This window comes from Bubalus kerabau, chromosome 4 (genome assembly GCF_029407905.1).
Source record: "Bubalus kerabau isolate K-KA32 ecotype Philippines breed swamp buffalo chromosome 4, PCC_UOA_SB_1v2, whole genome shotgun sequence".
Classification (NCBI taxonomy): Eukaryota; Metazoa; Chordata; class Mammalia; order Artiodactyla; family Bovidae; genus Bubalus; species Bubalus kerabau.
The window spans coordinates 137591354-137615537 of NC_073627.1; the positions used below are offsets into that span (position 1 = coordinate 137591354).

The 24184-nt window shown below is 49.7% G+C and overlaps 1 pseudogene; it reads left to right on the forward strand.

Annotated features, from left to right (window-relative positions):
- The first annotated feature begins 3982 nt into the window (after positions 1 to 3982).
- LOC129651652 (rho-related BTB domain-containing protein 2-like) lies at positions 3983 to 17104 on the forward strand (annotated as a pseudogene).
- Positions 17105 to 24184: the final 7080 nt, after the last annotated feature.

Here is a 24184-nt window from a genome sequence, read left to right on the forward strand (position 1 = left end):
GGACGCTACTTCCCTGTGGCTTTGACAGTAAAATATCTGCCAGCAACGAAGGAAACACAGTTTTGATCCCCAGGTCGGGAAGAACCCCTGGAGGAGGGCATGGCAAACGAATCCAGTATTCTTGCTGGGAAATGCCACGGACAGAGGAGCCTGGTGGGCTACAGACCATGGGGGTCACAAAGTGTCGGATACAACTGAGACTAACACTCCCAGATCCTACTGTACTTGAATGGTTAATAAAACCACACTTCAGTTCAGTTCAGTTGCTCAGTCGTGTCCAACTCTCTGCGACCCCATGAATCACAGCACGCCAGGCCTCCCTGTCCATCACCAACTCCCGGAGTTCACCCAAACTCACGTCCATCGAGTCGGTGATGCCATCCAGCCATCTCATCCTCTGTTGTCCCCTTCTCCTCCTGCCCCCAATCCCTCCCAGCATCAGAGTCTTTTCCAATGAGTCAACTCTTCACATGAGGTGGCCAAAGTACTGGAGTTTCAGCTTTAGCATCATTCCTTCCAAAGAACACCAAAAAAAAGTTTCTCCTAAACCCTGTTTCAAATTGCTAGTGTCCCCCTCCTCCCTGTGGGAAGCAACAGGATTTTTTTTAATCTTCACTGTGAGAACCTGGCAGAGCTCCTGGAAGTAAAACTCCTCACTTCAAGGGATTCCTTCTAAGACTGGCCTTCTTGGTGTTTTTAATTTTCAGACTTATCCACACATGTAGTTTTTTGATACCTTGATGCTGGTTTCAAAGGAGGATTTCTCTTGCAGGTGTCTGCTCTAGCAAGTGTGATTCTCTGTAGCTTATCTGTTTCCCCAGTTTTGGTGATAGAAGTTTGCCCTTTGACCTCAGTTCTCTGATGGGTCTAAGAGTTGTTCATTTATTGCTTTTTCAGACCTTTGTTAGGACACAATGATGGCTTCCAAGTTACTTTTATGCTGGACTGAAAATATAGAACAATTTGGACGGAAAGAGTGGAAGCGAAGACAGTGAGATGACAAAGTGATACATTTGGACTTGCCTGGTGATCCAGTGGTTAAGAATCTGCCTTCCAATGCAGGGGATATGGGTTTCATCCCTGATCAAAGAACTAAGATCCCACATGTGACTAAGCCTCAACTACTGAGCCCAGGTGCCACAACAAAAGATCCTGCATGCCACAGCTCAGACCCAACACTGCCAAATAAATAAATATTAAAAAAATAAACAGGGATCAATTCTTTGGAGTGAAATTGAACAGAATCACAAAAGTCACTGAGTTATTCTAAAGAGTCATGGCTGTTAATAGGTAGATAGCAACAGCCTCTGTGGTCTGGGTGCTTTGAAGAAAGAAAAGGGATTTCCCACACCTATTCTTTGCTCAAGCTCCTCAGTCTGAACATGGAGGCAATTAAATGTAGAGGTATTTCAGCCCCAAACAGCTAAGAAACAGTCATTCAAATAGATCAAAGATTCAACTATTTTATTAATACATTGTATTCAGGTAAATATTGCTATGCAATAAAGGATAGGCTTTGATTAAATTGTTTCTTTATTCAGAGTTTGGTCAACTAAATTCATTCACTTATTCATTCAACAAAGTCCTCCGGATATGCCAGGCACTGTGCTAGAAACAAACATAATTAACAACACAGTCCCTAACAGGAGGGCACTTCAGCTAGTCAGAGATACAGGCACAAAAACAGAAACTTAGAAAACAACATGGGGGACTTTGCTGGTGGTACAGTGGATAAGAATCCGCCTGCCAATGCAGGGGACATGAGTTTGATCCCTGGTCTGGGAAGATCCTAAGTGCCTCTAAGCAACTAAACCCGTGTGCCACAACTGCTTAGCCTACACTCTAGAGCCCAGGAGCCACAACTACTGAAGCCCATGCCCCTAGAGCCTGTGCCCTGCAACAGAGAAGCCACCTAACCGCAGTGAGACGCTCATGCACTGCAACGCAGAGTAGCCCCCACTGGCCATAACGACAGCAAACCCCCCACCCGCCCAGCAACAAAGATCTAGTGCAGCCAATAATAATAAAATAAATAAAAGGAAACAATCTGGCACATTAAATGATAGGAATACAAGGTTACAGAAGGATAAGGAGCGACACCTAATCCAGTCTAGAGCAGGAAGGAAGAGGAAAGAAAGAGATTGGGAAAGTCTCCCATAACACAGCAGTGCCTGAACAGAATATTAACAAGCCTGCCTTCTCCCTCTGTAAACATAACAGTTCAGTTCAGTTCGGTTCAGTCGCTCAGTTGAGTCTGACTCTTTGTGACCCCATGAACTTCAGCATGCCAGGCCTCCCTGTCCATTACCAACTGCCGGAGTCCACCCAAACCCATGTCCGTTGAGTCGGTGATGCCATCCAACCATCTCATCCTCTGTTGTCCCCTTCTCCCCCTGCCCTCAATCTTTCTAAGCATCGGGGTCTTTTCAAATGAGTCAGTTCTTCGCATCAGGTGGCCAAAGTATTGGAGTGTCAGCTTCAACATCAGTCCTTCCAATGAACACCCAGGATTGATCTCCTTTAGGGTGGACTGGTTGGATCCCCTTGCAGTCCATGGGACTCTCAAGAGTCTTCTCCAACACCACAGTTCAAAAGCATCAATTCTTTGGCGCTCAGCCTTCTTCACAGTCCAACTCTCACATCCATACATGACCACTGGTATAACCATAGCCTTGACTAGACGGACCTTTGTTGGCAAAGTAATGTCTCTGCTTTGTAATACGCTGTCTAGGTTGGTCATAACTTTCCTTCCAAGGAGTAAGCATCTTTTAGTAAACCTCACAAGCTAAGAATACTGTATTTTCCTTCTCATTCCTCTTTTGCCAAGTCCTAATGGCTATAAATCATAGGGATGAGAACTAGAAATAAATGGGGAATGCAACAGGGTATGCATATTTATACAACAATGATGAGGCATTGCCAATAAGCAGGAGAAATGACATGGGGCATTGTGCATCATAGAGGCATTGCAGTGTTTGAAATATCTGCAATGTTTGTACTTTATGGCTGAAGTTAGGCTGCTTCAGTATCTGGCCAAAAACATATTGGGGCATCAGTATAGAAATAGCACAGCCATGACACACTGATGTTTAGGTGATACTCTGTTCTTCAGACTCCCCAGAACCAAAGGATCTCTGCAATCACACATTTACAGGAGATACTACATTTAAAATCAGAAAGCAGGAGCTAGGAAAAAAAACTCAAGATCATAATGTAGAAACCTTTACTTCACAGAGGAGGAATCTGAGAGGAAACCTGCCGCTCTGAGTGCACGCAGCTCTTTACTAATAGAGATGAAACCAGAATGCAGGTCTAGGTGATTTCTTTCTTTCTTTTTTAATGGAATAATATCTAAGTGTTGAGCTATGTGCTGGGTACAAAATATAAAATTTATACTCACTGATACTTCTCTACTGTCCTCCACCCAACCTCCTGCCACAATAGCATACAATCTCACTCATAAATATTTTTTCCACAAAAGAAACACTACGTGTTTTAGGGATACAGAATTTTTCTAAGTTGTAAAATACATCACCATATACTGTGGAGAAGGGGTGTAGATATGAGCTGGAATGGGACCTGAAGAGGAAATAAAATTAAGACAAAGCTGGAGGAGGAGAGCAGATGATAAATGAGCTTCCTAGGCAGACACCTCTCTTCCCAAGAGAGTGGGGACCACCCCCAAGCAGACTCCACCTTGGGATCTCTCTCTGGCATTCCCCAACCAGAAGCCCTGCTGCTGGAGCATGGAGACACCAGGAGGAAGACCAGAGATTCACCCAGTGGAGCTGTGCCTCTCAGCCTGAAGGGACTCCTGTCTCCTCGGGCCCCTGTGGAGCCTGGGCCTGGAAAGCTACCCACTCCCTTGTCCTCCTCTCTGCTCAAATGCTCAGAGAGGGGGCAGCCCCAGCAGAGAAGAGCTGCTGGCCCTGGCCCTCAGGGGCTGGTGTGCAAAGTTGTCTTGACTGCTTCTCTTCTCTCCCTCAGGTCCCAATTAATGGATTCTGACATGGATTATGAAAGGCCAAACGTAGAGATCATCAAGTGCGTGGTGGTGGGGGACAACGCTGTGGGCAAGACCAGGCTTATCTGTGCCCGGGCCTGCAATGCCACCCTCACCCACTACCAGTTACTTGCCACCCACGTGCCCACGGTTTGGGCCATTGACCAGTATCGGGTATGGCAAGAGGTAAGTTTGCAAGTCTATGGCCTCATTCATCTGGGCTTCTTCCCCAGGGATCTCTCCAGAAGGGCCCTGTGCTGAGCTCACGGAAGCCCTTTAAAGGTTGAGTAGAGGCAGCTGAAGAGCACAGATTCCTGGGAGAGGCCTGAGGGGAGCCCACCCCAGGGGAGGGGTCCCCAGCCCTTTGTGTTTGTCTGAGCAGAAGCCTGGGGCATCTTGTGTAACATAGCCCCCAGTAATGGGAAGCCCTGGAGCTGGGAAAGGGGTGGTGCTTTGGAGAGATGAGAGCTGCCAGGAGAAAAGAAACTGCTGGCTAATGATACCCAAAGACCCAAGGCTGGGAAACATCTGATGGCAGGTACAGCTGGGAACAAGGATGGGCTCCTTGGGAGATCACATCACTCCCGTGACTGTCTGCCCTCTGGAGTCTCTTCTGTCCTGGCCAGCTCTTGTTAGGGGACTCAGGTCTTCTAGGACACACAGAGGGAGACACTAGTTGTCCCTCCAGCCCCCATGCTGTGGGACCCAGGAGTGAGCTGACCCCACCCTGAGTCGGCATGCAGGGCCCCCAGGAACCATTGCCTTCGCTTCTCTCCCCTCTCCCTGTCCCACCCCACCCCCTCTCCACCCCCTGCCAGGTGCTGGAACATTCCCCAAGACATGGTAGAAGATGTGAGCATGTCTCTCCGCCTCTGGGAAACCTTCGGAGACCACCACAAAGACCGGCGCTTTACTTATGGGAGGTAGGGAAGGCCCCCGCTGCCTGCAGGGAGCCAAGTGGATGGGGTTTTTCCCCGAGGTATGAGGACACTCTGTAAAACTGAGTTAAAGGAGTTTCACTCTGAAACTGGGAGGAAGGAGTGGAGAAATCAGCCCTAGGAGACCCTTGATGGGAAGGCAGCCAGGGCTGGGCAGGGAGCCGGCTTTGCAGTCGGGAGGCCGGGTTTCAGTTCAGTAACGCTGGGACTCTGAGCAGTTAGGAAGGCTGTTCTGAGATGAGTTTTCTCAGATGAGATGGTAAAAGCGGTCATGTCTAAATCTCAAGAGAGCTGTAAGGTCAGCCCAAGAGTCTTTGAAAGCTCTCAAGTGCTAACTTGGGGGTACAGAAATAGGAGGTGCTATGATTACATGTTTTGGGGAAGATCACGTGAGCCGATCCGTATGACATTTGTGGGATTGCAGTGTAGGGATGCCATTGGGTATGTGCTCTCCCTTGTTCCAGCAGCAGGGAACCCATCACTAGCTTTTTCTGCCTATAACCTCACTCTCTCCCACCCCCAGATCTGATGTGGTGGTTCTGTGCTTCTCCATTGCCAACCCCAACTCCCTCCACCATGCCAAGACCACGTGGTACCCAGAAATCAAGCACTTCTGCCCCTGAGCACCTGTCATCTTGGTGGGCTGCCAGGTGGACCAGCGTTACGTTGACCTGGACGCTGTCAATAGGGCCAGGATACCCTGGCTAGGTAGGGAGGGAGTCCTGGTGCCTAGGGAGGGAAAGCTGGCAGATGGGGAAGGGGAAGAGGGGGTGGGGGGAAGTTGTGTGTCCCCCAACTCCCTGCTCAGCCCTGAGAGAATGCACAGAGCCTCACTTCTCTCCCTCCATTTGAAGCAGACTCACATAGGGGGCCAGTAAGAATGGTCATTCTTTCATCCATCCACCCATCCATCCATTACACACTGAGTGGGCAATACTGGGCTAAGCATCATGAGGAGAGAAGGCGAAGGAGAGGCAATCTTTGTATGAAAGGAGCTTATAATCTTGCTGGGAGACGAACTGGATAGGTGAATATATTAAAAACCAGCATGCTAATTGCCAGAGAGGCAGTCAGCCCTCCCACTACTTTGAGCCGGAGAGATCACCCAGGCCTACCATAGATAATGGAGGGCTTCCTGGAAGAAGAAGGGCTTAGAAGTGAGCCTTGAAAGAATGGTAGGATCTGGCCAAATAGAGGAGAAAGGGAGTGGAAATGAGCAGGGCAGGACCGGGGCTTAGACTCATATCCTCAGCAGGGACTCCCCAAGTCAGCTGAAAAACACACAGGATCGGGGGAATGCATCTCCCTGCCCCCCAGCCCTCCACCACCGACATGAACTTGGCTTCCCTTCTTGACCGTGCCAAGCCCATCAAGCCCAATGAGATCCTTCCCCCGGAGAAGGGCCGAGAGGTGGCCAAGGAGCTGGGTCTCCCCTGCTACGAGACGAGAGTGATGGAGCAGTTCGGTATCAAGGATGTCTTCGACAACGCCATCCGGGCAGCGCTTATCTCCCGCCGGCACCAGCAGTTCTGGAAGTCCTATCTCCGCCATGTGCAGCGGCCCCTGCTGCAGGCGCCTTTCCTGACCCGCCCCCCCAAGCCGCCGCCCCCGCTCATTGTGGTGCCCGACCCCCCCTCCAGCAGCGAGGAGTGCGCTGCCCACCTTCTGGAGGACCCGCTGTGTGCAGACGTCATCCTTGTGCTTCAGGAGCGGGTGCGCATCTTCGCCCACAAGATCTACCTCTCCACATCCTCCTCCAAGTTCTACGACCTGTTCCTCATGGACCTGAGTGAGGGGGAGCTGGGGGGACCCTCGGAGTCAGGGGGTCCCCGCTCAGAGGACCACCGGGGTCACCCTGATCAACACCACCACCATCACCACCACCTCCACCACCACCATGGCCGGGACTTCCTGCTCCGGGCAGCGAGCTTTGACGTGTGTGAGAACGTGGAGGAGGGCGGGGGCTCTGGGCCTATTGGGCTCCGGGCATCCACCAGCGACGGGATCTTACGGGGCAATGGGACAGGGTACCTGCCTGGGCGAGGTCGAGTGCTGTCTTCCTGGAGCCAAGCTTTTGTGAGCATCCAGGGAGAGATGACAGAAGAGCCACTGACTTATAAATCCTGGCTGATGGTGGTGGTGAAAATGGACAACTCCATCCAGCCAGGGCCGTTCCGGACTGTTCTCAAGTACTTGTACACAGGGGAGCTGGACGAGAATGAGCGAGACCTCATGCACATCGCCCACATCGCTGAGCTGCTTGAGGTCTTTGAGCTGCGCATGATGGTGGCCAACATCCTCAACAACGAGGCCTTCATGAACCAGGAGATCACCAAGGCCTTCCATGTCCGCCAGACCAACCGGGCTAAGGAGTGCTTGGCCAAAGGCACCTTCTCAGGTATGAAACAGGCTTAGGAGCTGGTGTCCCAAAGGCAGGGGACTTCCCTCCAGGAGCCTTCGGCAGAATCTGGGTTGGTCCGAGTAGCATTCTGAGTCATCTCAGCCACTGATGTCCTGGAGATACTGCGGCTCTGCTCCTGAAACCTAGAGCCCCCAGCTTGAGATTGTGGTCATGTGGTGCTCACAGAGTGTGGCTTCAGGAGAAAGCAGTCATCTGGGAGCAGTGTCTACCCGTGGGGTTGGTTGTCCCATATTCTTTCACCCCATCCTCACGTGATGCATCTTCTCTCACCCAACAGATGTGACCTTCATCCTGGATGATGGCACCATCAGCGCCCACAAGCCCCTGTTGATTTCTAGCTGTGACTGGATGGCTGCCATGTTTGGGGGGCCATTTGTGGAGAGTTCCACCAGGGAGGTAAGGCTAGGATGGAAACGGCTGGGAGGGAGAGAGGCTTACTCCCTTTCCATCTGAGGCATCTGTCACTTCATGGTACTTCCTTCAGCCCTGACTCTGTACAAACCACCAAGTGATGGGCCCAAGAGAAGTTTATGAGATGGCTCCTATAGCCAAGGACTTTGCAGTATACCAAGATGGGCAATTATGGTCACATCCTAGCTCTATAGTTGAGAAAAAACTTTTTTCTTCAAGCAGTAAGAACAGATTTTTATTCAGAAACTATTGCAATAGGGGAAAAGAGACCTCAGTACAGAACTGGTTTTAATTCTTAATTGAGCATGATCAAGTGGGGTTTATAGTCAAGGTGTAGGGTGGGAGTCAGAGGGTAGAAAATTACTAAGAGGAAACATCAGGAGTCAGTGGGAGTTCTAGCCAAATCAAGACTGGGGTTCAAGTCTGACCTCCTTTCTACCCTTCTCTGAACTCTGACACTGACTGTCCATCCCTCAGCCTTGTAGTTAACAGTGTCCTCCTTTGTGAATCTACTTAAAGTTCCAAGGGTCCACAGCAAGTTTCTCCAGCTGATCTGAGGTTTCCCTTGAGTATGGGGATGAGGTCTTTTATTTCTGCTGAGTACCCTTCTCAGCTCTGGTCCCTTAGCCAGTGCTCAGCAAGCACTTGAATGAAAAGCTGAACAAAGAATGTTAGAGCATAGCATCCTATAACCCAGAGAAGGGATTTCCTACGATTTCTGGGTCAGGAAGATCCTTTGGAGGAGGGAAGGGCACCCCTTTTCAGTATTCTTACCTGGAGAATCCCATGGACCGAGGAGCCTGGTGGGCTACAGTCCATAGGGTCGCACAGAGTCGGACATGACTTAAGCGACTTAGCACACACTGGAAAGGGAGTCCTTCTGGGAGGTGAAGAGGAGAGTTCGAGATTTGAGTGGTCTCTGCTCCCTGAAGCATGAGTGGGTTGAGATGTGCAAAGTGTGAGATGGGAACTCTCCAGAGTCACAGAAGCAGCTGTAAAGTTCCAGCCAATTCCCAGTGCAGCCTGGAGAGGCTGGCGGCTGATGAGAAAGCAGTTTTTGTGTTGGTCCTGCTCTGGAGAGATCCCAGAGGCCCAGAGCTGTAGCTTTGAGCAGCCCAGAGAGATCAGCTGGTGTTCGCTTTGTTCATCCACATCCCACTTGCACTGCTCCCCGAAGGATAGAGTGGGGCCAGGTGCAGGTGACCGGCAGGACTCCTTTATGCTTCCTCCACACCAGAAAGATGCTAACGCGAGTCCAGGTCCTTTTAAAAGCTGTTGGAGCCCTGCTCACAGGTGCTCAGCAGATGGGTTCATTGAAGGCTGTTGGTATGGGAGATTAGCCTTTGGGGAAGGAGGGGTTCTGAGCAGGTCAAGGGACCACAGAGGGGTGGCAGCCTGTCTATGGGAGACCAACTGTCCAGGCCAGAGCCTTCTGAGTTCTTCGGAACTGCTGCTCTTTCCCTAAAGCTGGACCTTGCTCCAGCCTGCTCCATTCCTTACCATTCACAGGTGGTATTTCCTTAAACAAGCAAAAGCTGCATGTGGGCCATGCTGGAGTACCTGTACACTGGCATGTTCACCTCCAGCCCCGACCTGGACGACATGAAACTCATCATCCTGGCCAACCGCCTCTGCCTGCCGCACTTGGTCACCCTCACAGGTAGCTAAGCCCAGGGGAGGAGCCTCCAGGGAGGAGGAGGAGGAGTCAGGGGATCCCCTGGGAGTCAGGATTTCTCCTCTCACCTGTCTCCTCCTAGGGGACAGGCCACCAGCACCAAGGGGATATGTTAACATAGCGTGAGATACATCTGTGCGTATTGGGGTTGCGGTGAGGACGTGGATGTAAAGAGATGTGTGAGAGGGATGCTTGGTGGTGTCACCTTATAGGTCTCTCTAGAGGTTATTGCGGTGCAGCACGTGGGCACCAGTAGATGCCAGGGCTCGAGGTTCTCAGCTTGGCCACACTCAGGCAAGCTTAAGAAGCCAAAAAGAACAGAACACCATTCCTCATTCCTACCCTTGCATCTCCTCTTTCTGCCTTTCGTTTTTCTTCCCCTTTCTCATTTGCTTCTTCTCTTCTACCTTCCCTTTCTCTTTCTTCTTCTAGAAACACAGTAAACATTGACCTAATTGTTGGTCACTCCTAATTCTTTGATTCCTGGAAGATCCTGTGAGCTAGAGCTCAGGTTTCAGGATGGACCAACCCCAGAGGCTTGGGTGGAGCAGGGACTGGGGCAGGAGGGAGACAAGGAGCAGCGCTTGGGGTGCCAGGGCAGGAGGAGAGATGGTGCAGGTCAGATGAGAAGCCGTCTGGAGCCTGTGGTGCCCGCCGACAGGTGGTGCTCCTGAGCTGGAGTCAGCATGTGCGTTCCTTTGATGTTGGTGTTGGTACCTGTACTGGCATTGATGTCCAGGTTAATGTCCTTGGGTGGGTCGGCGGCAGATAGCAAGGCCTCAGACACTGAGTTGAGGTTCAGGGAAGGACCTGGTGTCAGAGCTGCTGTGGCCCTCGGCCGATGATCAAGACTGGGACTTGGCTATGAGGGAAGCAGCGATCCTATGACGAGAAATGAATTGAAAGGTGGCGCTTGGTCCCTGGAAGAGGTGGAAATGATTGACCAGAATCAAATGTTAAGAGCTGAGCCTGCAGAGGCAGGTCAGGGGACACTGAGGGCTTTAGGGCAGGGAGTAAGAGGCTTCTAGAGATTTCAGCTGCAGAATTCCCTGGTGGTCTGGTGGTTAAGGCTGCACTTCCACTGCAGGGGGCATGGGTTCAATCCCTGGTTAGGGAACTAAGATCCTGCATGCTGAGTGGTGCGACCAATAAATAAATAAAAAATAAATAAGATCACAGCTGCAACAATTTGAAAAAGTGGTGCAACATTCCCAGAACATAGAAAACAGTCCAAACTCTTAGACTAAATAACTTTTGAAAGACTTGCTACAAAGAAATGGCCCAAATGAAAAAAAAATGTATTCAGGTGTTTCTTTAAGTTTGTTTCATCATAGCAAGCGATCAGAAACAAGTCAAACAGGCACACTGGTTAAGCACATGTGGATGGATTTTGCAAGGTAGCCATTAAAAATGTTACCTCTCACTGCTGCATGGAAAGGCTTATAGAAAATAACATTGAATGACCTTTCCTGGGAAATGCTTCATAATTGCTAAAAAACATATTTAAAAAATATGTTTCTATGTACCTTGTAAAGGAACAGTGGAAAATGCCAAGTGTTGTATAATAAGTGACATGTTTTGTGATATAAGCTTACTATGAAGTTATTAATTTAAGCTTAATTTTTAAAATGTTAAATATTGCACGAAAACATGTAATATGTGTTCATCTTAATAAACTATTACAAACCGAAGTGGCCCTTGCTCGCCACACCAGAGCCCCCAGTCTGTCCCTCTCAACCATAGGCCCTCCCCACCCCAAAGTAACCGTTCTGCCTATTGCGCTAAGATTTTATAACTGCTCTTCCTTACTCTTCTTCATAGTTATATCATCCAAGTGTACATCCTGAAACACTGTAGCATGATTTTATTTTTTATATATCTTTTAAGGTTTTTTTAATCTGTAAGTACCTTGTCTGTTAAAAACAAAAACAGAACTTGCCCTTGCGATATGTTGGAAAAACCCTCTGATCCAGGGAACCTAGAGTTTTTTACTGATCGCCTTTCTGTATCCACCATGTTTCCTTCCTATCAACTGGCCTTCAGGTCTAGAGGCTAGATTAGATCCAGTCTTCTTTTGGCGAGACTACATTTTGTAGGCTGTTTCTGCTTTTCATCAAGAAACATAGATCATCTGCTTTTCTCTCTTTTTGTGGTGTTAGCAGCCTTTGAGTTTTATTGCCTGGATCCATTTATTTATTAACTGTTGTGAAATGGTAATATTCCAGGTCTTTTTTTTTTCTTTTTTAATCTGTTAGAATACTTTCCAAAGGAGGGAAACTTTCCCTCACCTATAGTTTGATTTCCCAGTAGAATAGTTCATGTAGGAAAGGCAGGTGAATATGTGGTATTTTAATTTACCAGTTGTTTTTCTTTTCTCTCATATTCATGTACTTATTTGGCTGCAGTGGAGTCTTAGTGGTGGCATGAAGGATCTTCAGTTGCGGCATGTGGGATCTAGCTCCCTTACCAGGGGTTGAACCTGGGTCCCCTGCATTGGAAGTGTAGAGTTTTAGCCACTGGACCATCAGGGAAGTCCCTGTTTACCAGTTTTCAAGACACACATTTGTTTCCTATCATCCTTTGAGAGTAACCATTATTTGTTATTAATATTACATGTGATTATGAATTTTTGGACTTGAACATACTCTATTGGCTTTTAGTTCAGGTCACTTGCTCAGTCGTGTTCGACTCTTTGTGACCCCATGGACTGCACAATGCCAGGCATCCCTGTCCATCACCAACTCCTGAAGCCTACTCAAACTCATGTCCATCACGTCAGTGATGCCATCCACCCATCTCGTCCTCTGTCGTCGCCTTCTCCTGCCTTCAATCTTTCCCAGCATCAGGATCTTTTCAAATGAGTGGGTTCTTCACATCAAGTGGCCAAAGTATTGGAGTCTCAGGTTCAGCATCCGTCCTTCCAATGAATATTCAGGACTGATTTCCTTTAAGATTGACTGGTTGGATCTCCTTGCAGTCCAGGGGACTCTCAAGAGTCTTCTCTAACACCACAATTCAAAAGCATCAATTCTTTAGCACTCAGCCTTCTTTATAGTCCAACTCTCACATCCATACATGACTACTGGAAAAACCATAGCTTTGACTAGATGGACTTTTGTTGGTAGAGTAATGTCTCTGCTTTTTAATATGCTGTCTAGGTTGGTCATAGCTTTTCTTTCAAGGAGCAAGCATCTTTTAATTTCACGGCATCAGTCACCATCTGCAGTGATTTTGGAGCCCCCCAAAATAAAGTCTCTCAGTATTTCCATTGTTTCCCCATCTATTTGCCATGAAGTCATGGGACCGGATGCCATGATCTTAGTTTTCTGAATGTTGAGTTTTAAGCCAACTTTTTCACTCTCCTCTTTCACTTTCATCAAGAGGTTCTTTAGTTCTTTGCTTTCTGCCATAAAGATGGTGTCCTCTGCATATCTGAGGTTACTGATGTTTCTCCCGGCAATCTTGATTCCAGCTATCGGTTTTAAATCATCGCAATTAGCTTTATGGAAACTCAGATACTCTGCTGTTCCTTTAACCTGTAGAAGTCTTCTCAAGTTGGCTGCAGAGTCTCTAGAGGAGCTTTCGGTGCTCTGGAATGACAAGATGTGCCAGGTTCATTGTGTACATTTCCTGCCCCATACCCGGTATCAGCCATTTCTCTAGGAAGTCTTGGCTTCCTGTAGTTGGAAATGGGATTTCAAGGCTACAGTATTTGCATTAGCAATGCTTTTGCTATTGGGATGGCTGTTCTTTCTAGGTCTTTTTCCATGGACTCAGCTGAGACATATTACTTTTAAAGATAAAATACTTTATCAGTTTATACTGCTACAGTTAAAATTCAGAACTCAAAGTGTTTACTTCTTCCCTAGAAAGGTCTTAACATGAAATGCAAGGTTAGTACACAATTTGTTACAAAATTTAAATTAAAATGAACAACTTGATTTAATCCTTAGTTCTAATCGATAGTTCTCAGCAAATTTGAGATTTAATACCCTCTCCCATCAGTATCAGTGGCTGATTCTCAGGGGTGGGGGCTTTCACCCCACCTGTATAACTCCTTGCTGCAACATATGTAGCTTAAAAAACTTCATAGGTTATTCTAGTCTCTGCCTTCACTTCCCACCTCCTCTCCAGTGGGAAAGTCTTGCTCCAATCCTGGTTTTCTCACTGGTAAGAGCGGACTTAAATCTCCTGTGGCCTTTCCTGGCCTGTTGAGACTTGCCCTGGACCTCTCTTTGCCCTGCTGTGGGCCCCTGCTGGGGTCGGGGCGGGGATAAACAAGTGCCTGTCCACTCCTGTGGTTCTTCAGCCCATTCCTGGCTGTGTGTGTGTCACAGAGCAGTACACAGTGACTGGGCTCATGGAAGCAACTCAGATGATGGTGGATATCGACGGGGACGTCCTTGTGTTCCTGGAACTGGCTCAGGTAGGATGGCAGGGAAGGAATCTCTCCAACATTGTCAGCTCTGGGCTCTGCCTGTTGGCAGCAAATGGGGAGGGTTCGGGAGGTGGTGGGTAGGAAGGGAACCCATTGACAGACTTGGTTCCCCCAGGGGGCAGACCCATCTTATCCTGCAGGCCAGAGGATTCACCCCAACATGCCAAGAGAAGAGGCTGGCTGTGGCAGGAAGGGACGGAGACTTCAGGCAACCATTGGGCCGGGGAGGGAAACCAGAGCCCTGTATAGACGTGGTTGCTGCCTGCTGGGGTCATTTAAGGCACACTGGGGACTCTCCATCTAAGATGGACTTCCTTCCTCCAATTTCCCAAGTGATAGTGTCAGTTGCTCAGTCATGTCTGGCTCTCTGCAACCCCGTGCACTTTAGCCTGCCAGGCTCCTCTGTCTATGGGATTCTCCAGGCAAGAATACTGAAGTGGTTTGCCATTTCCTCCTCAAGGGGATCCTGCTGACCCAGGGATTGAACCCAGGTGTCCTGCATTGTGGGCAGATTCTTTACTGTCTGAGCCACCCAAAACAGGCAAGCAAAATCTCCCCTATGAATCCTCAGGGTGCCAAACATTCTAAAGATTAGTTTATGAAGTTAAAATATGGCAGATATGCCTGGGAGGCCAGCTCTCTAAGCCCGGTTGTCAGCACCTTAATGTAGGCTGCTCTGGTCCAGCATGGAGGATGAGGGGTCAGATCTGAGGAGGGCAGACCCAGTAAGAGGCTACCTCGTAGGACTGTGGGTTTCTGGGGCTGCTGGGGGCAGGTCACGGGTGAGGTGGTGGTGGTGGTGGGGCCAAGGAGCAAATCCATGTCATTCCGTCATGGTTTTGTGTGGCCTTGCCTCTCGAGGTGGGTTCTTTGTGACTCAGGGCCTTTGCCCACCTGCGCCAAAGCTCTGGCTCTGAAGGCAAAAGTAGACATCTGTGTGCAGACCTTGGCCCAGAGGTCCCAGCACAGACACGCTCCTGTCTGTTCCCAGTTCCACTGTGCGTACCAGTTGGCTGACTGGTGTCTTCACCACATCTGCACCAACTACAACAATGTGTGTCGCAAGTTCCCCCGAGACATGAAGGCCATGTCCCCAGGTGAGCATCCCCAGCGGCATTTGTCATCTCCCTGTCCTTGGGTCCAAGCCTCTGACCCAGGGCGCCCAGAGGCTGCCAAAGACCCCTGTGGGTGGGGAGTAGCCTGCAAACATGCAGCCAGCCCAGCGGAGGGGGTCCTGGAAAAAGCACTGGTGGGGAGGGCGGCCCCCCCGCCCCGGCCCGCCGGAGACCTTGGGCAATTCACTCTGCCCCTCTGAGCTCCTGCTTTTCACAGGTACAGTCAGACTAGAGGTGGTACTTTTTAGATGTTTGTGGACCAAACTCCACATTAAGAAAAACATTTTTGTTTGTTTGTTAATTTTTACAATGTTGGTTGGTTTCTGCCAAACAACACTGCAAATCAGCCATAATTATACATATATCCCCTGCCTCTTGAGCCTCCCTCCCATCCCCACATCCCACCCCTCTAGGTTATCAAGAATTACATTGTATCTTGTGACCTAGTACACATATTGAAAAATTTATCAGTTGTTTTTAATACTGTTCACGACTCATGACATTAATTTCATAACCTAGGAATGGGCACAAGTCACAGCTTGGACAACACAGATCTGGGCATCCTCTGGGGTCCCTGCAGCTTGGTCTCTGCTTAATTGATGTCTCAGGTCCTGGGGCCTGACAGGAAGCCAGGGGTCCAGGATTCATGGGATCCAGGGAGAGGTGTGGCTGGCCTCCCCCAGTTTCTTCACTGGGCACCGTCTGCTCTGCTGTGACCCTCCTCCCCACTAGTGCTCTACCAGGTCTCCCACTCCTGCTCTCTCCTCGTCACCCTTCTAGCATTTTCTTTCTAAAGCACAGCTCCAACTGCCTCACTTCCCTGGCCCCAAACTTTCGTGGAGCCCCCACACCTTCTAGAAGAAGTCCAAACCCCTCAGCCTAGCCTTCCCTCCCATCTGACCTCCTGCATACCCCCACCCCCCACACCTCCCCTCTCAGAACCTCATCTCTGCCAGCTGCACCTGCTGTCGGCCCAGCCAGGCTGAGCATCTTCTTGCCCACAGCTCTTCTCACCGTTTCTCCCTCATCCGTTGTTGCAGCCTGCTTTATTCTCCAAGCCTTGATAGGATCTTCCCTCTGCCTTTGAAGAAAAACGCAAGTGGAAATGCCTTTCCCCAGTGTGGACTGTTGGCTCCACTCCTTGGGCAACTGACTCTCTTTGGGGGCTCAGTGAAGGCAGGGCTTCCGCTTCTGGTCCCCAGGGGTTGGCATGTGGGCCTAGGAGGACCAGAGGCATGTTCCATGGCAGCGGGGCAGGGTTGGGAGTCCCTCTGCCCCTCCTCCTGTGTCTTCCTCACCCAGCTCTACTGCCGTTCTGCCCCAGAAAACCAGCAGTATTTCGAGAAACACCGGTGGCCACCCGTCTGGTACCTGAAGGAGGAAGACCACTACCAGCAGGCCTGGAAGGAGCGTGAGAAGGAGGACTATCTGCACCTGAAGCGGCAGCCCAAGTGGCACTGGCTGTTCTGGAATAGTCCGTCCTCTGCGTCCTCTTCGGCCGCCTCCTCAGCGTCCCCATCCTCCTCCTCGGCTGTGGTCTGAGATGCTGCCACCCTCTTCTGACCCTGCTGCTGTTGTCCCCACTTGTCTTTGCCCCTCTGCTCCTCCGCATCGCCCCTTCCACCTCCCAGGGACAGAGGACTCGCATAACCAGGACCCTTTGCGTGGAGCTGCCCTCACCAGCCAACATAGCTCAGCACAGAGAGGAGGGAGCCTGGCCTCGTGGACCAGAGCAGTGGCCCTGTGCAGAGGTCCTGATTCCATGGCTGGCCGGGAGACAACTCTTGGAGGCGGGCATCGGGGAGAGAGCTGAGGACTGTGGCATCTTGTCTGTGGGTCGCAGAACCCTAGCATCAAAGGGGAAACTCTCCTGCTGGGAAGCTGTGTGTCCTGGTCTGCGCAGGCGGCCCCCTCCCAGGGAGCAGCAGTGGGCAGGCAGGGTCCTACCTCTGTTGGCCCCACGTCTCCATTTATGGACTTGAAGGGTTATAGAGGCTTTGTGGGCCTTTCCACGTGGAGCCTACTCAAACCCTCACTGGAAAAGTCAGGGTAGAAATTAAGCCTTCAGAGCCCAACTCCAGGCTTCCACCTCTGTGGTGCAGCTGCCAGAAGCCGCAAGCAGAAGGCTTGCCCTCTGCCAGCATTGCTTCTGGGGCTGTGGGCAACCAGGCCTGAGAAGGTGGCAGAGGTTTTTCAGAGCTTCAGCCCTGGAAGCAGTGCTTCTTGGTGCAATGAGAAACTTCTCTTTCCCCCATCCTTTACTGCTCAGGTTTGGAGATGGAAACAAAAGGAAACACTGGAACAGGGGGAGAGAAAGTAGAGGGTGATGGGACCTGAGTACAGCAATCCCATGCTCCTTTGGGCTCCTCCCCCCCGCTGCTGGCCAGCACAGCTTCTAATGGGGAGAGGGTAAATTTTGCAAAAATACGCAGACAATGAACAAAATCACTACCGACAAAAACATTGTGGCCTCTGTCCCCTCAAAAGAAGAAAAGCAGAAAAAGACCCTGGATGGCTCTCATTCTTATAAAGCCAAGCAGGGGACCCCATGTGGATGAGGCAATGGTCGAGGTGGGAGAATTGACTCCGATGCTTTTCAGGAAAGCAGTGTCACCGGCTGTGACCGAGGACGTCCTGGCCCCACTGACTGACTCTGGAGGGCACGGTGCAGGCCTTCAGCATGCTGGGGATGAGGTTGCAGGGGCGGGGAGGGTGGGCTCGGGAATCACCATGGTGCTGGACCCATCGTGAGAATCAGTCTGTTGTCAACTTCAGCAGGTAACTCCATAGGATATGACCATGTTGAAGGGGTGGGATGCAGTAGGGGTCAAAGGTCAGGGCAAAGGGCACTGACATGGAGAATAGGAGTCTTTGTAAAGAAGGATCATAATGAAGTACGTGACCTTACCCATTGCTGGTTGGTGATAACAGGGAAGAATGGGGGAATTGAACAGGAGCAAAACCAAGGTCAGTCCAGAGAAGAGGAGGGAGGAGACTGGAGGATGGTGGAGGATTAAGACAGTATCTTGCAGCCCCATGGGGGAAAGCTGGGCCACAACTGACCCTCTCCCCCTTTTCTGATTCTGATTTGTATCTCACTCCACACACCCTTGTTAGATTCAGAACACAGGGTCCCTCTGATGAAGGTGGAGCCAGAGAGACTGAGCTCCTGTCCTCAGCACTCAGGACTCATCTCATCTAAGAAAGATGCTTTAGGGAGAGGAACTGGGTTTTGGTCCCAGGGCCCGGTGTGGGGGGCTCCACCTCCAATAATCTGGCATAGAGCAAACCCCCCCAAAATGGAACCTCTGCATCAATTTTGTGGTGCCAAGACCTAGAGATTTGAGGTCAAGGCCTTGTCAAGAGAAGGAGCAGGAGGTGGCAGGTCAAGTGGGTCTTGAATGACTGTGACCCTTGGTGTCCGAGCCCTAGACCTCAAGGCCATGGCTGCCTCCCCTCCAAGTTCTCCAGGTGGCAGGCTTGGAAACCAGACATGTGCTGCCCTCTACTGGCTGGTCAGCTCACTTCTGCTGAGCTCAGGCTGAAGCTGAGGTGAAAGGGACAGAAGGGGAGCCTCCGAGGTGGGGTGTGCTGCTCTGCACCAGCCCCTTCACTCTGGAAAGGGTGTAGGAGGGGCCTTGGGGGCCTCTCAAGAACTCTAGGGGGATGGGAGAGCCAGGACCTGAAATCCAACGGCAGGGGAATTAGGTCTCCATGAGCTTGCAGGCCTGAGTCGTCTGGCCCAAAGATGAGGATGCAGAAAGGCCAGCAGGGACAGAAAGGAAAGGCGGCTCAGGAGTGGCAGGAGGCTCACAAGTGAGAGGCCACAGCAGGATCCCAGCAGGCAGGGTCTCGGCACCCCTTCCCAATAGCTCCGTCAGAGCCAGTCCATATCTCCAGGAGCCCAGCAAGCCCAGGTGGGACTCAGAGATACCACCTGGGGAGGCTGTGAGGGACCTGGGCCAGCCCAGTCAGGGGAAGGGCAGGGAGGAGAGGGATGGAGGAGGGGCTGAATTCCAGTCCCCCAGGAACCTGGTGCCCAGAAATCTTGAGTCAGAGCGGGAGACACATTCATACAGGGCAAGCTTGAGCCTGAGGCATAAAAGCAAGAAGGAAGGAGTGGGTCACACAGCAAGAACACACGCACCTGCACCCGTATCACTCAGAACTCTAGAGGAGAATGGGAGGATGCGGGAGAAAAACACACACATGCCTCTTTTTATATAAAATTGCATATTTAATTTGGTCATGAATTCATAAACACATGAGGATTTTGTACCTAATGGCCTTTCTTGTACTGTTTGATATTTCCAACAAACTCTTCTAAAATAAGAACTTCCAACGGAGAGAAGAGTAAAAAGATAAACCACCACTAGTGAAAAAATTAAGTGCCTATCTTGGGTCAGGTGCTCTTTGGATTGGATATAAAACAAGGCAACTTCATGCTCTCACCAAGCTTACCTTAAATAAACATGATGAACACTGACAAGGCTAATACTTTAGGTGGGCACTAAGGAAGTCCTCTGAGAAAGGGATAAGTGACCTGACACTTGATTGAGAAGAATTCATTTCTATCTCCCTCTGAAGATGAAGGCAGAGTGTCCTCCACAAAAGGAACAACAAAAGCAAGAAACACGTGACTTCCGGGGAACAGAGGGGCAGTAGGGCAGGACCTCTGAAAGGGAAGAGGAAAGGGCTATTGCACCAAGGCCACTGAGGTAGGACCCCTACCAAACTCCACTGGAGCACCATACCCTGAATGTCCCTAAATACTCAGCCAATTCTAGTTTGGGTCCAGCCATGCCAGTCTTGGGCACACAAAGTTTTGAGATGGAAAAGATAAACTGAGGAGTACTACTTTCATAACATCATCCTGCCATGACTGGAATACTATAGAGATAGGTGTGCTGGAAGGAGGGCTGAAGTGCTTACAAAGTGTTTTTTACAGTAAGAGGAAGTGATCTGCCCTCCCTGAGCTGAGGGTGCTGCAGTGCATCTTCCACACTAAGAGTACTCAAGCAAGGAGACCTCCCACCAAGAACTGGGAGGGCAAATGGAGGAGGAGCCAGAGAAGGGGAGGAGACACCAGGAGAGGCCCGCTTGCATGTGTTTATTCTGAAAACCAGATCACAATACAGACAGGGCAAGATGGCAGAGCAGAAAGACCCTGAGCTTGGGTCCTCTCACGGGCAGCCCAAATTACAACTATTTGCAGAGCAAGCACTGATAAAAAAGACAGGAACCCACCAGCATAGATCTTCTACAACTAAAGACATAAAGCAGGAACCACACTGAGATGGTTGGAGTGGGCAGACTCACACTATCATCAAGTACCATACTCCTGGGTGGACAACCCACAAAGTAGGGAATTATATTGCAGGGTTTTTCCACCGGAGAGTTCTGAGCCCCAGGTGGGCTCTCCAGCCCAGGGATCCTGCATCAGCAAGATGAACCCCCAGAGCCTTTGGCTTTGAAGGCAAGCAGGGTCCTAATTTTGTGTGTCCCACAGGACTGGAGGAAACAGACACTTCAGTCTTCAAGAGCACACACATGCACTGGGACCTAGGGCAAAAGTGGTCACTTGATGGAAAGCTGGGTTAGAGCTGCCTGCTGGTCTTAAAGAGTGTCCCAGAGGGGCAGTGGGTGGGTGTGGCTCAGGCTGTGGGTATAGACACTGGTAACAGCTGTACTTTTCACACTGTCCATGGGATTCTCGTGGCAAGAATACTGGAGTGGGTTGCCATTTCCTTTTCCAGTCACCCATGTTTTATCAGAACTCTTCACCGTGACCCACCCATCTTGGGTGGCACTGCATAGCATAGCTCATAGCTTCATTGAATTACGCAAGCCCCTTTGCCATGACAAGACTGTGATCCATAAAGGGGATTGACAGAGGAGCCTGGCAGGCTAGTCTATGGGGTCACAAAGAGTTGGACACAACTTAGCGACTGAACAGTAACAGCCATACTTGGAAACTTCTTCTGTTGGTGGACACGGGTGCTTATAGGCACTATTGTGGGATCTTCCCCCTAGCTCATTAGCCCCAGTAGCTAATGAGTTGGGTGGGGTTGATCAGCCCCACCCAACAGCCTGTAGGCACCACTGCTGGGATGTGGTTATTGTTGTTTAGTTGCTAAGTCATGTTTAACGCTTGCTGCTACTGCTAAGTCGCTTCAGTAGTGTCTGACTATGTGCGACCTCATAGACTGCAGCCCACCAGGCTCCCCCGTCCTTGGGATTCTCCAGGCAAGAACACTGGAGTGGGTTGCCATTTCTTTCTCCAATGCATGAAAGTGAAAAGTGAAAGTGAAGTCGCTCAGTCGTGTCTGACTTTTCGCGACCCCATGGACTTCAGCGCACAAGACTCCTCCATCCATGGGATTTTCCAGGCAAGAGTACTGGAGTGGGGTGCCATGTCTAACACTTTGCAGCATGCGAATGGACTGTAGCATGCCAGGCTTCTGTGTCCTTCACTATCTCCCAGAATTTGTTCAAATTCATGTCCACTGAGTCAATGATGCCATCCAACCATTTCACTCTCTGTTGCCCCCTTCTCCTCCTGCACTCAATCTTTCCTAGCATTACGGTCTTTTCCAATAAGTCAGCTCTTGCATCGGTGGCCAAAGCATTGGAGCTTCAGCTTCAGCATCAGTCCTTCCAATGAATATTCAGGGTTGATTTACTTTAGGATTGACTGGTTTGATCTCCTTCCTGCCCAAGAGACTCTCAAGAGTCTTCTCCAGCACCACAGTTCAAAAGCCTCAATTCTCAGCCTTCTTTTTGGTTGAACTCACATCTATTCATGACTACTGGAAAAATTATAGCTTTGACGATACAGACCTTTGTCGGAAAGTAATGACTCTGCTTTTTAACACACTGTCTAGGTTTGTCACAGCTTTTCTTCCAAACTGCAAGTGTCTTTTAATTTCATGATTGCAGTCACTGTCCACAGTGCTGGGATGCTTCAGGCCAAACAACTAACAGTCCCACCCATCATCAGACAGCTGAGTAAAGACAGTCCTGAGCCCACCGCCACCTCTAGGCATGCCTCTAGACATGGCACTGCCCACCAGTGGGCCAAGACCCAGCTTCCCCCGCCAGTGGGCAGGTAAGGGCCCTGCCCTCCAGGAAACCTTCACTAGCCTCCGGACAGCCTCAGCCACCAAGGGGCAGAATGCAAGAAAACCACAGTCCTGCAGATTGTGGATGCAACCTGTACACAGCAGGTGACACCCTGTCCTAGGACCAACTGGGCCCCAACCCTGCCTGTTAGCAGGCCAATACAAGCTTCAGGACATGCCAGATTCGATCCCCAACTGTGTCAGGAACTACCCCCTACCCCCACCCTGCCCCAGTGATCTGACCCCAACTCGGGATACCTGGGCCCTGTAGCCAGACTCCAGGGCATGGCTCTGCCTGCCAGTCATCTGGCACTAACCCCAGAACCTGGCTTCACCCACCAGTGGGTGGGCAACAGCCCTGGCGTTCTCTGGACCCTGGCCATGCCCACCAGTGAGCCAGCACTAGCTCCAGGTCCCATGGGGCTCTGCAGCCAGCTTCCTTGGGACCAGGCACCACTAATGAACCGCTGGCAGCCTCCACACAAGGTAGGCCCCAGCAACCAGGCCTGTGACACCGCCTACAGAGCCCACCCCCAACAACAGAGGGAACACCCCTAGAGCAGGGGTCCCCAACCTCCAGGATCGAATGCCTGATGATCTGAGGTGGAGCTGATGTCATAATAGCCAAAATAAAGTGCATAGAATTGCCAATAAGATATTGAAGAGAAGTAGTAAAACAGCGCATCCTGGTCTTATTCTCGATCTTACAGGAAAAGCTTTTTGTCTCACTACTGGATAAACTCTTTGAAAAAGCCCTTTGATTTTTTTTTTTTTTGATGATTACTTTTTCCTTCTAAAACCCAGGAACAATATTAAGCAAAATGAAGAGGCCAAGCCTCAGAGAAACGTGGCTCGGTATTTTAAGAAGTATGAATATATAGTTGGTCCCTCAGAGGACTTACAGAACAAGGGAGTTTGACCACAGCTTAGTTTGCCACTTCAAGCAGAGCTGTATTGGAGAATCCCAGAAGTTTTAAAAGCAGATAAGTTTTCTGGACTCTTGGAATCTCTTACCAAAACTTCAAGATCAGCTTCGAGAAGTCTTACAATAAGTAGGAATGACTTGTCAATATTACAAAACTTATTTCCTAGCTTCCCTTTTATTCTGGTTTGAAAACCAATAGCCAGGTCAAGAGTCTAAAGTAATGGAAAAGTATGTTTAGTCACTGGAAAATTCTTTCAGGGACAATATAAGCATATATATCATACAAAGCAACCAATTATCTATTTCTTTCTTGGGAAAGGTAATAATATGAACAGACTTGTTCACAAAGGAAAAATCGATCAACGTTTTAAAAAGACTGCTGCTGCTAAGTCGCTTCAGTAGTGTCCGACTCTGTGCAACCCCATAGATGGCAGCCCACCAGGCTCCTCCGTCCATGGGATTCTCTAGGCAAGAATACTGGAGTGGGTTGCCATTTCCTTCTCCAATGCATGAAAGTGAAAAGTCAAAGTGAAGTTGCTCAGTCGTGTCTGACTCTTAGTGACCTCATGGACTGCAGCCTACCAGGCTCCTCCGTCCACGGGATTTTCCAGGCAAGAGTACTGGAGTGGGGTGCCATTTAAAAAGACAGCTGATATGAATTCCTTGTGGCAGAGTGGAGATGCACAAAAGGAGGGAAAAGCCCAAGAACTTTTGCTTTGGTTCAAGGGACGAATTGAAAATAATTGTTTGTGCAAGGATATAGATCAGTGGGAAAAAATTACAATACCCATCATACCTGCTTTTTTGGATCAACTTAGAAGTGGTAGAAGCATAGAAAAAATAATCTTTTTATAATACCTGGGGTTTTCCACTGGAGACCCACAGGCTTCTGACAGGTTATGTGAAAGTCTAATCTTCTCCCTCCAGTTATGTGGACACAATAGCACTTAATTTTTTTTAGACCCAAGATCTATCCTTTAATTTGACAGATTTATAGATACAGCCTCTGACTTTTTGCCCCTGTATGTGCGATATTTATATTTCTTCTTAAGCATGCTATGAGTCCCATACGGACTGTGGTGAAAAAGGAAGGAATGAGAGATGTGGAAGCTATCAAATGTCTTCCTTGGTTTGGA